The following is a 14,967-nucleotide window of genomic DNA, read 5'->3' on the forward strand; positions in this document are numbered from 1 at the left end:
GTGCATTTTTCATATAGGAAACCTACAAAATTATGCAAATAAATATCACAATAGAATTACTGGAAATAATTTGTAGCACCATGTCCTTGAAGATATCTATGTTATGAGATTTTAAAAGAAAAGAAAATGTTCTGAGAATGACCTTTAAAGAGTAGTGGGGTTCCAAAAAAATATAGCGTTGTACGTCCCCACGTGTTGCTACAACTGTTTAAATAACGTACTTTAAAGTCTGTTTCAAAGCTTAGTTCAAAATGTCTGTTCTAGTACACTGGAGTTTGAGATCTGTTCTCTAAATCACTGCAGGAAGAGCAATTAAAAACAAAATCAAACATAACAAGTGCTCTGGCTTTTCTGTTCCGTACCACAACTGTTTGACAATGTGGGCTATAATCCTTACACTACCAGTGCACTAGAGCGAACATTTTGAAAACAGCTTTAAAACAGACTTTAAAGTTATAAGTGTAAAAAGCTGTCAGGATGTTAGCAATGAAAATAAAAATTGCAGGTGCGTTATTTAAACAGTGGTAGCAACAAGTGGGGACGGGTAATGCTTTTTTTCGGAACCCCGCTACTTACTCTTGAAGACAAACATTCTTTACCTTCAGTTTCCACTCCTCATGTATAAACATATTCAGGGGATCTTACTACAGTTAGTCCCCCAGATAACTTTATTGTACTTCTCGTATATGGACCAGCACAGCTAAACCTAAAACCCTTTTCTTATTTAAATGTTAACTTATAAATAAAATTTAAAAAATGCATACCATTCATTTTATTACCTTCAAAAGCAACGCTCCACAAGTGTCCTTCTGGTCGTTCGGGCTGTGCTAGTCGGTGTTTTTCTTATAGAAGTTTAATTTTTTTTTCTTTTATATTGAATGACCATTGCAAGATTCTGTATGATAAACAGCAAACATTTCACCACAGTAAGCCGCCAATCAGTTTTCAGTCATTTACAATAAACATGGTTCGAGAGGCCCTGTGGCAAAGTGGTTAACAGTGTGCAGGTGATCAAAGAACAGACAGACAATTATAATCCAGGTGCAAAGGTTTGTTTTTATTTCTTTCATGTCCAGTGCCTGACAGCAAAACAAACAGTAAATAATAATGCTGGTAAGTAATATAACGGCGTGTATTACTTACGTTATAATCACCTGGTTTGTCCCGAAATAATCGTCCCGTTATTGTATCCCCACATTAAACAGAAAACACATAAACAATCCCTTTAGTGCATGAATTAGTGATTGTGGTACAAATACAGTTTATTGTGATACGAGTGAAGTGCTGTTCTGGGTTTGTGCTGGCCTCTGGCGACAGCATCCGGAACGTGTTAGCTGTCTAGTGATTACAAGCAACAAATAGACAAAAGAAAACAAACACAATACTGATTCACAAAAACACAGGTCCTTCCAGTGTCACTTTTAATTAACCAAAATGAAGGAACAGATTACGTCGCTTCGACCCCTATTTATACCGTCACTCATGACCCCTTTGTAAACTCATCCGGGTCGATGAGTTAGTGTACCGAAGCTCCGCCCCTTTTCTAAATGACTGATTTCCTTTTAACCCTCGGAACAAAGTGTAAGACCAAGTAGTCCAGGGTACTCTGTTCCCGTTACTTAGCGCCCTCACAGGTCGGGAGGGAGATTTACCACCAATTATCATTGTCTTTCTGTCACAGGCCCCTAGGTACAGAACTGTCTATCTAGTATAGGAGTGTAGTAATGGAAAGAAGAAGTGTGGCAAAGTGGTTTGCAGTGGTTATTTTGTTAGATTTATTTGTGTGAGAATAAACCAAGTGTTTACTTTAAGCAACTCTGTTTAGGTTCCTTCTTGACATCGCTACATTGGTGTCAGAAGTGGACGCAGGTATCCCGGTACGCACTCGTCGGACTGTAGCCTGGTTAGCAAGTCCGGGGCGGACTTGAGGCTGACAGGGGAGAGTGTAGCATGCACCGGGGAAGGCAGCAGTAGGGCTGGTAGGTGACGTAATCACACACAAAGACATAAGCCTGATATACGCTCCTTGCAAAGGAGCCGGCTCTTTTGTACAGAGGTATCGGCGCTATGCTTCAGTGCGAGAGGTCCCGGGTTCGCGCCCGCCCTCCGCCTGTGTGTGGATTGCCTCACCCTGTGTGATGCGCCTGCCTGCGGGAACAGAGAACGTTACAATATGAAACGTATCTATTTAATAAAAAAAGGAATTTAGCCAAGCTTTAATTCCAGAGCAAGATACTTTACAATTTGAAGAAACAAATATAAACAGTAATTTAAAATTAATCAATCTATTGTCATTCGCTACGTCCTTCTAAACTGCGCTTCGTTCCATTCGGTCTCATCAGTATTAGCATCCAAGGCCATCAATGATTGGCTAAAACAGGCAAAAGGGGAGGAGGAAGAATGCCACCCTTGGCTATTTTTTAAATGGCTTTACTCAGCATTTTATGCAAGCCTTCTAGAAATGGAAGAATATGATGGCAAACAGATGTGCTAATCATAACTACAGAGGAGACAAAAGCGAGTCTGCCTCCTCCAAACATATAGCAGTACTGAGTGGAGAATTTGGATCGGATGGCTGCCTCTGCGTAAAAGCTATATATTTATTGTTGCATATTACATATAAATAAATAAATACATAAGCTTATTTATTTAGATAGTTTCAAGTAGACAGGGCCTCCTATGATGAGCCGCCACTGTTCTCTTCTAAATGTCCTTAATAAATCTTGTCACATCTGCAAGACCATGAAATTGATCCCTTTCTGTGGGTCTGTGTCATATCATGGGCCCTATTCATATTCACATTCATTTATTATTATTTTTTTAAAATTTTTATTTAGTGACCAATTATTATTTTTATTTATTTTTCCCCCAATTTGGAATGTCCAATTACATTTTTTCTTCTCACCGCAGTGGGTCCCCACACAGCACAGACATTCTGAGGGCGTGTGAGCATCCTCCGATCTCACAAGCCTAAAGCCAGAATCGCTTTTACAACAAGCAATTCAGAGCAGAGGTGGGCCGGCTACCCGGGAGTGTCAGAGCCAATGTGACGCCACCTTCGGAGTCCCCAGTAAAGTTCGGCCTCTTTGCACAGCCCGGACGTGAACAGCCGTCCAAGCTGTGTGACTGTTCCTGCGCTCTCCCAGCGGCAGTGCTTTAACTGGCCACTCGGGGACCTCAAAAGACTTTTTTAAGCCTTGAATAATTTATTACAAATTGGATCTGAGATTTCCTTCAACCTGATTGGTCAATATGAGGGTCTTAATCAGTGGTTACGTTTGTCCCATGCAAAGCTTCATGACTTTCAAACAGGGCAGCAACAATACTATTAAATGTATTGCATTTTACTACAGGACTCACAAAAAAAAAACAACACACACACACAGAGACAGAAATGAACCTTTCGTGTTTTCACAGAGGTAAAGTCTGCAATTCTATCTGAATAATCCAGTTTTCTGCAAATCTGGTACATGAGTTGAGTCAAACATTCCTGCGACATTGTAGAAAGTAAATAGTTTTTGATTAATTTCATGCTCAGGTATGAAAAGCTTCTCTGCCCTGACAAGACAGGCAGTCCAAAGCAGACGCAAGGCAATACTGAGGTTAGGGCAGCCCAGCAAATGTCCCCTGTAGATATAGTCGAGCATCGCAAAAGGCAAGGACGATACATTGGCTGGAAACACATTTATTTGTATTTGTTTCTAGGTTCATTCAAACATGCAGCACACATGTGAGACACTTATAGGGGAGACCAGGGTTGGAATCCGGGTTTAATGCTGGCTGGAACAGCAACAGCTCCCGGTTGTTAGCCATCTACTAAATACAAATAAACAGTGATTAACAAAACAAATACAAACACTCACGGTTTCATTTTATACAGTTTCCTTTACAGGTCCTAGCAGTAACCAAAACAAAGGAACAGATTGCATCGTCACATTCCCTAAAATACCCTTAGTCACGCCCCCTCCAATAGCTAGTTCAATCACGTCTCCTCCAATCCATGACTGACACATCGCTTACCATACTAGGGCGATGACTTCTGGTATTGTGACTCTGCCCCCTTCCTGGATGGCTGGCTTCTGACTGACCCTGGAATGAACTGCAGAACCATCCAGTCCGGGGCACACTGTTCCTGTTATACCGCGCCCTCACAGGTCGGGAGGGAGATTGTTCACTAGGGATCATTCGTTCTCTGTCACAATGATATGACTAAGACTACAAAGATACTAATATTTCTCTTTGTAGTGCTCTGTGGAGGCTGTAAAATTATATTACAGCATCCATAGAACGGGAGGACAAACATCAAATAATATAATATATCTGGGGACATTGCCTACATGTCGCTGTAAAAGAAACACAAAACGAAAACATCTGGTGGTGTTGTACCTTTCTCAGTTTTACCTTTCTCTAACCATGTTTTCAACTGCAAGAAACATACATTAGTTATAAATGAGGAAAAATAATAGTTATGCATAAATAAAATCTCAGTCTACAGCTATGGCCAAAAGTTTTATATCACCCTATAGAATTGTGGCAAAGTGGTAAGTGAATACAGGTGAGTGCGGTGCAGAGCGGATACAAAACAGACAGAAAATGATTTCCAGGTGCAAGGGTGTCTATTGATAAATTAACAATGTCCAGAGCCTTATGGCAAACACCTGTAAATTATAATGTTGGAGTGATACAGCGGCGTGTATCACTCGGTATTTGTAATTCCCCGGGTTTGACCCGTAACCAAAAGTCCAGTTTTACACACCAACACTAAACACAAAACACAAACACAGTTCTTAGTGATAATGAATATGTGTAAGTGGTGAAATACAGTTCTCCGTGAAATGCAGGGGTGAAAGTGATGTCTGGGTTTATGCTGGCTTTCGCTACAGCTCCGGATCATGCAACTGGTAGTCTATTAAAAAATAGATGACAGTTAACAAAACACTAACAAACACAAGACAAAACTCACGGTTTATGAAACAGCACACAGACTCCTTGTAGATTTTCAGCACTAACCATTTACCAAGGAACAGATCACGTCAGCTATGACCCCTATTTATATCCTCGCTCATGACCCCTAGGTTAACGAGCGCATCCGCACCTCCAATCCTCAGATGCCACACCGTTTAATGTCTGGGTCATTGAGTTTGGATACCGTAGCTGCGACCCTTTCCTAAATGACCAACTTCCACCTACCCTACGGAATAAATTGTCGTGCCATTTAGTTAAGGGTACTCTGTTCCCGTTACACAGTGTCGAATGAAACCTGCTGAACAATGTTACGTTAACATATTGAATTACATACCGCTTCGTAGTATTCCATATACTTAATGGAAAACTGAAAAAAAAATTCTAAATGTGACATTTTGAAATCTAACAAAAGCAATGTACTTTTGCAATGTCATTTTGTAGTTTCTTTGATTACACAATGTAAAATAGCTGTATATAGGTATATAATAGGCCCATGTATGCATGTATATGTGTATTGGCTATTGTTGGGGCTGGTTGTGTCCCCAAACATTATGTGGCAACCTGCCCCAACCAGACATTACACAATAATGTATTTCTTGCACTATAGATACCTCGTATCTGGCTTTATTTAACATGATAATCACTTCAAATCATGCACTAGCACCACCTAGTAACAAAATTATAAGCACTGTGACAACCAACCCATGTGACAACCAACCCCGGTCTCCCCTACATGTATTCCCCTCAAGTCTGCAGTACTGATGGCACGTGCAAGCAAACTTTGTTTGTATGTGTCAAAATCAGTTAATATTTAAATGTCTCTGTGTTTTTATCTTAAATCGTGGGTTACATGATTAGAGGCACTGTGGCAAAGTGCCCGCCCCTGTGTGTATTTTGTGCGTTATGTGTTGTATGTATGGTGCGTATGTTAATGTTGGTGTATAGATTGGTACACGGGATATAAACGGGTCTGTGTTTCACGTGTATTTAAAAAGTGTAGATTTGTATTTAGGCACGAGGAGGGCACAAATCACTTCACATGCTGGTTAAATATAATATGTGAGCACGGGGTTGCACAGAATTAATTCACGTGCTGGGATTCAAGTGAATAATTAATTAGTAATTGAATCCCAGCACAACAGTATAAATAGGCACATTTTTTGTCACTCAGGGTTAGGTGTTCAGAGAGTGGAGAACGGGTGAGAGAGAAGGAGTAAAATTGTAAGCGTAAATATAATAAGTGTTTTGTTTGTACTCACCGTGTTTGTTCGTCTGTCCTGCACCGTCTGTTTAGTGTTTAGTCGTTTTGTATGTCTGTTTATTTTGGCGCAAGTGCCGTGTCCTGTTTTTGTGCTGTTTTCAAACCTTTTATTTGTTAATAAACGCTGAGTGCAGCCATTGCACTCAGCTCATCATCACCACCGTCTCTGTCTGTGTTTGAATTCCTTTCTGGTCTGACGCAACCCACTCTGGCCGTCTTTGTGACACGTGGTGTCATCGTGGGATAGCCGCGCCTCCAAGCGTCAGACCAGGAGGTATATATATAATGGCAGAAGATGCCACAAAATGGCGGGACTGGTTCCTGGAGAATGCTGGGCTGGAGGCCCAGGCTCTGCCCATAGTCGTCCGGGCCCTGTGGATGATGGACAGTGAGAGATGGGAGGCCTATCAGCAGGAACACACCCCAAACACCTTGGAGGAAGGTGTGGAGTTTCTCCTCAGCTACCTGGAGGCAACGATAAACGGAACAGCAGCCCAGGTAGCAGGACCACCAGCAGAGGAGTACCTGCTGTCCCCATCTCCACCAGCAGAGGGTGAATGCCTGCTGGTTTTGCCTCCGCAGCCCAAGCGGGAGGCAGAGACAGATAAAGAGGTGAAGGACAGGGAGGAGGAGTGCCGCCTAAGGGCCAGGCATCCACGGCGATGTAACAAGCCATCGCCGGGGTGCCTCCTCTGCGACCAGGATCACCTGTTTGCCCACTGTCCCTTCCGCAGTTATGGGGAGGAGCCTGAGCATCCACAGCCCAAGCGGGAGGAGCCTGAGCGTCCACAGCCCGAGCGGGAGGAGCCTGAGCGTCCACAGCCCAAATGGGAGGAGCCTGAGCGTCCACAGCCCAAATGGGAGGAGCCTGAGCGTCCACAGCCCAAATGGGAGGAGCCTGAGCGTCCACAGCCCAAACGGGAGGAGCCTGAGCGTCCACAGCCCAAGCGGAAGGAGCCTGAACGTCCTACGCCTGAGTGGAAGAAGCCCGAACGTCCTACGCCTGAGTGGGAGGAGCCCGAACGTCCTACGCCTGAGTGGGAGGAGCCCGAACGTCCTACGCCTGAGTGGGGGGAGCCCGAACGTCCACAGCCCAAGAGGGGGGAGTCGGTGCGTCCACAGCCCAAAAGGGAGGAGTCGGTGCGTCCACAGCCCAAAAGGGAGGAGTCGGTGCGTCCACAGCCCAAAAGGGAGGAGTCGGTGCGTCCACAGCCCAAAGGGAGGCAAGTCGGGGCTTCCACAGCTCTGGGACCCAAGCCACCAGCAGAGGGAAAATGCCTGCTGGTTCAGCCCCAAGAGCCGGAAGGGGAGGAGTTACAGGCCCAACCCCCTGAAAATTTTTTTGGGGGAGAGGGGCAGGAGGCTGGTGTCCCCCAGCAGCCTCTATTCATGCTGCTGAAGGCAGCACGACGCGCACCAGCCCAGCCGCCACAGCGGAGGGAGCCAGTGCCACCAGGAGCAGAGGAGCTGCCTCTGCCTCCGCCACCTCCACCGGCAGGAACAGAGCAGCAGGTTCTGCCTCTGTCTCCGCCACCTCCACCGGAAGGAGCAGAGGAGCAGGAGCTGCCTCTGCCTCCGCCACCTCCACCGCTTCCTCCACTAGGAGCAGAGGAGCAGGAGCTGCCTCTGCCTCCGTCACCTCCACCGCTTCCTCCACTAGGAGCAGAAGAGCAGGAGCTGCCTCTGCCTCCACCACCACCAGGAGCAGAGGAGCTGGAGCTGCCTCTGCTTCCGCCACCGCCCGGAGCAGAGGAGCAGGAGCTGCCTCTGCTGCCCGTACCTCCACAGGGAGTACGGTGGCCGGAGCCCCAGAAAGGGGAGCTGCCGGCCACGAAGAAGGGGGACGAGGTCTGGAGACCACTTTCCCCAGCAGCAGTTTCGCTGCAGGAGTTCTTGTGGCCGGAGCCCCACAGGAGGGAGCTGCCGGCTACGAAGAAGGGGGAGGTCGGGGGACCACCTGCCCCCACAGCTTTTTCGCTGCAGGACGGGACCAGCATGCTGTCAGCCGTGCCACTACCGGCAGGGGAGCTGACAGCATTTCCAGCCATGGGCCCACTGAAGCCTCCCTTCCCAGCCCGAGACTTTGGCCTGGACTGCTGGGTATTTAAGGGGGGAGGTGGCCGTTGAGGCCATGTGTGCTTTGCACAGGGGGGGGTATATGTGGCAAAGTGCCCGCCCCTGTGTGTATTTTGTGTGTTATGTGTTGTATGTATGGTGCGTATGTTAATGTTGGTGTATAGATTGGTACACAGGATATAAACGGGTCTGTGTTTCACGTGTATTTAAAAAGTGTAGATTTGTATTTAGGCACGAGGAGGGCACAAATCACTTCACGTGCTGGTTAAATATAATATGTGCAACACAACAGTATAAATAGGCACATTTTTAGTCACTCGGGGTTAGGTGTTCAGAGAGTGGAGAACGGGTGAGAGAGAAGGAGTAAAATTGTAAGCGTAAATATAATAAGTGTTTTGTCTGTCCTGCACCGTCTGTTTAGTGTTTAGTCGTTTTGTATGTCTGTTTATTTTGGCGCAAGTGCCGTGTCCTGTTTTTGTGCTGTTTTCAAACCTTTTATTTGTTAATAAACGCTGAGTGCAGCCATTGCACTCAGCTCATCATCACCACCGTCTCTGTCTGTGTTTGAATTCCTTTCTGGTCTGAGGCAACCCACTCTGGCCGTCTTTGTGACAGGCACATATTGATATAAATTTGCGCACAGCTTTAAACCCCGACACGTTCTGTTTATGGCTTGCGGCTTATAGATAAGAAGAATGGTAAAATGGCTAATAAGTCATTCATTCTGGTGCAGACTTAAGGTGAATAGAAACCTTTTACAGTAACTGAGCCACAATAACAGGGGGGGCCTTGCAATTGCATGGGTTGCAGTGCCTAAAACTGGCCTTAATCTCTGGTTAAGACCTATGTTTAATCACTGTTCCAAATCAATTGTACATAACACACCCTCTGAACGTTGTTTGTCAATGTAGACCTGTTCTATACATCCAATATATCAATTTACATTTAGTATAGCAAATAAAGTAAGAAAAATACAAAATCGAGAATAGTGTTTGATGTCAGCTGCAATACAGTATCCACAATAGCAACTAGTTTCCGGTTTGAACGACAGTTGAAGAAATCAAACAACTGGATGCAGTCTGATCACTTTCAGCAACTTTATTTCACCATATCACAACAACAACAGGACAGTGCTCTTCTCTCTAACACAGCCAGGAAGGAGGCTTTGAATAAACTGTATGAAAACACACTGTCAACAGGATACTGAACAACAGCATGATCAGCATTAACACGTAGACTATTAGATATCTTTAATTACTAAAACTTAAAATATATACAGTGCCTTGCGAAAGTATTCGGCCCCCTTGAACTTTGCGACCTTTTGCCACATTTCAGGCTTCAAACATAAAGATATGAAACTGTAATTTTTTGTGAAGAATCAACAACAAGTGGGACACAATCATGAAGTGGAACGAAATTTATTGGATATTTCAAACTTTTTTAACAAATAAAAAACTGAAAAATTGGGCGTGCAAAATTATTCAGCCCCCTTAAGTTAATACTTTGTAGCGCCACCTTTTGCTGCGATTACAGCTGTAAGTCGCTTGGGGTATGTCTCTATCAGGTTTGCACATCGAGAGACTGAAATTTTTGCCCATTCCTCCTTGCAAAACAGCTCGAGCTCAGTGAGGTTGGATGGAGAGCATTTGTGAACAGCAGTTTTCAGTTCTTTCCACAGATTCTCGATTGGATTCAGGTCTGGACTTTGACTTGGCCATTCTAACACCTGGATATGTTTATTTGTGAACCATTCCATTGTAGATTTTGCTTTATGTTTTGGATCATTGTCTTGTTGGAAGACAAATCTCCGTCCCAGTCTCAGGTCTTTTGCAGACTCCATCAGGTTTTCTTCCAGAATGGTCCTGTATTTGGCTCCATCCATCTTCCCATCAATTTTAACCATCTTTCCTGTCCCTGCTGAAGAAAAGCAGGCCCAAACCATGATGCTGCCACCACCATGTTTGACAGTGGGGATGGTGTGTTCAGGGTGATGAGCTGTGTTGCTTTTACGCCAAACATAACGTTTTGCATTGTTGCCAAAAAGTTCGATTTTGGTTTCATCGGACCAGAGCACCTTCTTCCACATGTTTGGTGTGTCTCCCAGGTGGCTTGTGGCAAACTGTAAACAACACTTTTTATGGATATCTTTAAGAAATGGCTTTCTTCTTGCCACTGTTCCATAAAGGCCAGATTTGTGCAGTATACGACTGATTGTTGTCCTATGGACAGAGTCTCCCACCTCAGCTGTAGATCTCTGCAGTTCATCCAGAGTGATCATGGGCCTCTTGGCTGCATCTCTGATCAGTCTTCTCCTTGTATGAGCTGAAAGTTTAGAGGGACGGCCAGGTCTTGGTAGATTTGCAGTGGTCTGATACTCCTTCCATTTCAATATTATCGCTTGCACAGTGCTCCTTGGGATGTTTAAAGCTTGGGAAATCTTTTTGTATCCAAATCCGGCTTTAAACTTCTCCACAACAGTATCTCGGACCTGCCTGGTGTGTTCCTTGTTCTTCATGATGCTCTCTGCGCTTTAAACGGACCTCTGAGACTATCACAGTGCAGGTGCATTTATACGGAGACTTGATTACACACAGGTGGATTCTATTTATCATCATTAGTCATTTAGGTCAACATTGGATCATTCAAAGATCCTCACTGAACTTCTGGAGAGAGTTTGCTGCACTGAAAGTAAAGGGGCTGAATAATTTTGCACGCCCAATTTTTCAGTTTTTTATTTGTTAAAAAAGTTTGAAATATCCAATAAATTTCGTTCCACTTCATGATTGTGTCCCACTTGTTGTTGATTCTTCACAAAAAATTACAGTTTCATATCTTTATGTTTGAAGCCTGAAATGTGGCAAAAGGTCGCAAAGTTCAAGGGGGCCGAATACTTTCGCAAGGCACTGTAGCTGATAAAGTTTAGGACCTAACAGTAACTTAAATCCTTAAACTTAAACAAATACACAAACCTGCACTCAAATCCTAATTAGAAAATAAAAAGTTACCGTTGTAACATGAATTTCTGCTACTTCGTCAAAATTTGCTACCGGTAGCAAAATATGATATATAAGTGTCAGATTTTGCTACCTTGTCAAAATCTTATTTTTAAACGAATATCAACAACATGATCCGAATTCACATCAGGAGATATCTATAATAATAATAATAATAATAATAATAATAATAATAATAATAATAATAATACATTTGCAAAACAATTTTACAAAGATGTACATAAGGGTTACTTTGAAGTTATTATTGTGTTAAGAAAACACTACGCTTCAAAAATTTGCAGTCAGCATATAGTTGCCTTTTGCTTACCTAGCTCTGTAATACACTTTATCGTTCGTTAACACCAGATCTGTGTCTGTGTCTTAAGGAAAACAAACCTGGGCATGCGCAGTGTAGAGTGAAAATTATCTGGGCATGCACAGTACGCAAGCTTGATGGGTAGTTTAAATTGATGTGACACTGGTACTTTTATTTATTTACATGTTTCACAAACTGTTCACAAGCCATGTTCGCTTTTGTGTACAGAGTAGAAGATTTTTTTTTGTGTAGAGTTGAATTATTTACACTATTAGAAATACCCAGGATGCCTACAGAGCACAAATGGAGTTGAGCAAGCCGCATTACTCGTGGACTTTTGTTTTCCGCAATATTCGGTAAGCCCTCTTCTTTGGGTCCTATTGCTTTTAAATAATGCTTGGTAATAATTAAATGTTACTCGTCTGTTTCTAATGAGGGTTTGAAGTTTATTTACGTGTTTTAAAACACCCACACACATAAGGGTAATCTGTCTTGAATTAATTTGTTTTTCAAAAGGAGAATATTCAACTTTGTTGTTAGAAAATTAAACACTAACAACTTGTGTTTAAAATTCCTTAAATTATACTATTGTTATATAAAGTTATATAGAGTAAATGCACACCCACAGATCAGACTACCGCATTTCTATTAATACCTCATGTGTGAAGTGACAATCTGGGGAGTGCTATACAGCCTAACTTTGTCAGCCAAGAGACAATGCATTTAATACTAAGAATCTTTAGCCCCTTTCACACTGGCACTCCTACCTGGGTCTGGACCCAGGTCCTGGCTACCCACCTCAGGATGTGGGTCTGCACTCTTTAACCTGGGTTGAGCGAGACAAAATGCTTGATGGCCATTCGTGAGCCAACGCAATAACAAACAGCCATGCCTGCGTGAAGGTTTCACTGCCACAAGGAACATTTCTGTTGAGCCAAATTTTTGTTGCTTGAGACACACCATTAGCCAGATTGCAGCAGGGATGAAGAAACATTTGCTCTAATCAATATTTGGGCCAACAGTTCAATCCAGAGAAGCTTGGATGGAAGCGTCTGTAACAAGCTGCTTCCGGGGCATTGATACGTGTATTGTTTACTTGCGTCTATCAGCCAGGTCAACCCTGCTTTATCAAAAGCAGTGCGAAATCACGTACCCGACCCGCATGACACCGGATCCTGCCCGGGTAGGATCTGACCCGGGTATATCATGCCAGTGTGAAAGGGGCTTATGAGTCTCTAAAGTGATTACAGTTGACATAACAATTCCATTTGTTACCTGTTGCTACATAAGTAAGTTTATTTATTTATATAGCGCCTTTCATACTGTAGTATCTCAAAGCACTTTACAAGTACAAAGTAAAAACCATGAACATGTAAAAATTATTGTAAAATGAATCAAAACAACAATAAAAACATCAATATTAGATACACAGAGAAGAACTCATTTAAAAATGTGTACAAAATGCTAGTCTAAAAAAGTAAGTTTTTAATCTTGATTTAAAAATATTAAGCAACTGAGCATCTCTAATATCAGATGGGAGTTAAGTGGTCACTTTTTTTTTTACTAAGCAGCTGTGCCGCTGCGTTTTGAACTGTAGCCGTGAAAACCCAAGATCTGGTAACTCAGCAAAAAGAGCATTGCAGTAATCGAGTGTAGACAAGACAAAAGCATGAATTAGCTTCTCAGAATCAGGCCATGAAAGACAAGACCTAATCTTAGCAATATTTCATAGATGATAAAAAGACACTTTGGTGACATTATGGATATGAGCCTCAAAACATAAATCAGAATCAAATATGAATCCCACATTTCTGGCCTCTGATTTTGGTTTTAGAGTTACATCCCTCAACTCTGTTTTTCTTGAATTGGAAAACTCCGGTTGTTGCCAAGAACACAAAATCAAAACTTCTGTGTTATCTGACACGGGTCTCAAATGTGCAGCTTTGACAGATGTTATAGCAAAATTAAAGTATTTTCATTTTAAATCATGATGGGTCATATGCATAAAAGATGGCTGTAATTTCTGGCCATAAAAGAAAATAAATACTGGGCAGTATTTAAGAAGTGATTTATAAAACTACTGCCTGGTTATTTTACCGACCAGTAATGTGTTTAGATGTGATTTACTGTCATGGATTTTTACTGAGAGGTCCTGAATATCAAGTGCCTTTCAACAGTCCGAATCTTGCTGTTTCCATCTGTTTTAACCCGACTCTTAACTTAACATCATGTAATCAAAGAAAATCTATATAGATTTTCGAAATGTCACATTTTTCAAGTATCGTTGGAAAAAAACAAAGCGGTACGTAATTCGATGTTAATGTAACATTGTTCAGCAGGTTTCATTCGACTTTATGAAGCAACATTTGTTCATTCTATAGGGTGATGCAACACTTTTGGCCATAGCTGTAGATATTAAACATACGTGTTGGGGGACTAATTTACTTTAAAACGACTTGAGCTGCCTCCACTGGTAGATTGAATCCTATGAAAAATATGTAAAATGTAGTACTAGCTTTCTGTGCACGGACAGTGGTCAATATAGGAATGAAAACAGTGGGGGTTATCTGCAAAAACTCTCAAACATCAAATCCAAACCATGCAGTGAGTTTGTAACTTTCACTTGATGTTCTCGTTCTCCCCAAAGGTGAGTGATTGTGCTCACATCATCAGAGTAATCTGAGGGTCAAGTTGTAGCTCAAATCTGCGGGGTCTTTCTGGGAGGATCGTCTTCCAATATATCTAGATGTACAGCCCAAACACAAGTACACTGAAGCCTGCTATATTCTCCATTTAGACAATGAATAGGCTACAAACCAGATTTTTATGTTTTCAAACCAGTAAGTATATCCTGTTCAGACGAGTTAGCAATGCAATTTAATGTGTGCGTTACAAAAAACAAAATACTTAAATTACCTAATAATTGGATTATTAAATATAATTTATTTATTTATTTTTTAAAATTATTACTATTGGCTTAAATACATGTTCCAATACACAGAAATTATGCTACGATGCATCTCATTCTCCACCTGGTCTGAGGCATGTGCATGGGCGTCTGCAAGTAGGTGCAAGGGGGGGCTTACCCCCCCGGAATCTGAATTTACAAAAAAAACAAACAATAGTTGTACAGTGTTTTTCCGGAAAATTAATAGACTGATCTTTAGATCTTTGTTACATTTAAAAAAAAATTAAGTTCAATTAAGTTTTTTTTAAATAAACAAATAGAAACAGACTATCTCTAGTTTTCTCCGAGAGACATCCTCCGTCTCATGCTAAGACGAGTTATACACACACTAAGGATTCTGGCTTTCTGTGTTTTCTTCCGACTTTTTGCCTCTCCTTTACAAATTAAT

The sequence above is a fragment of the Acipenser ruthenus genome, chromosome 7, assembly GCF_902713425.1.
Source record: "Acipenser ruthenus chromosome 7, fAciRut3.2 maternal haplotype, whole genome shotgun sequence".
In the NCBI taxonomy this organism is placed as follows: domain Eukaryota; kingdom Metazoa; phylum Chordata; class Actinopteri; order Acipenseriformes; family Acipenseridae; genus Acipenser; species Acipenser ruthenus.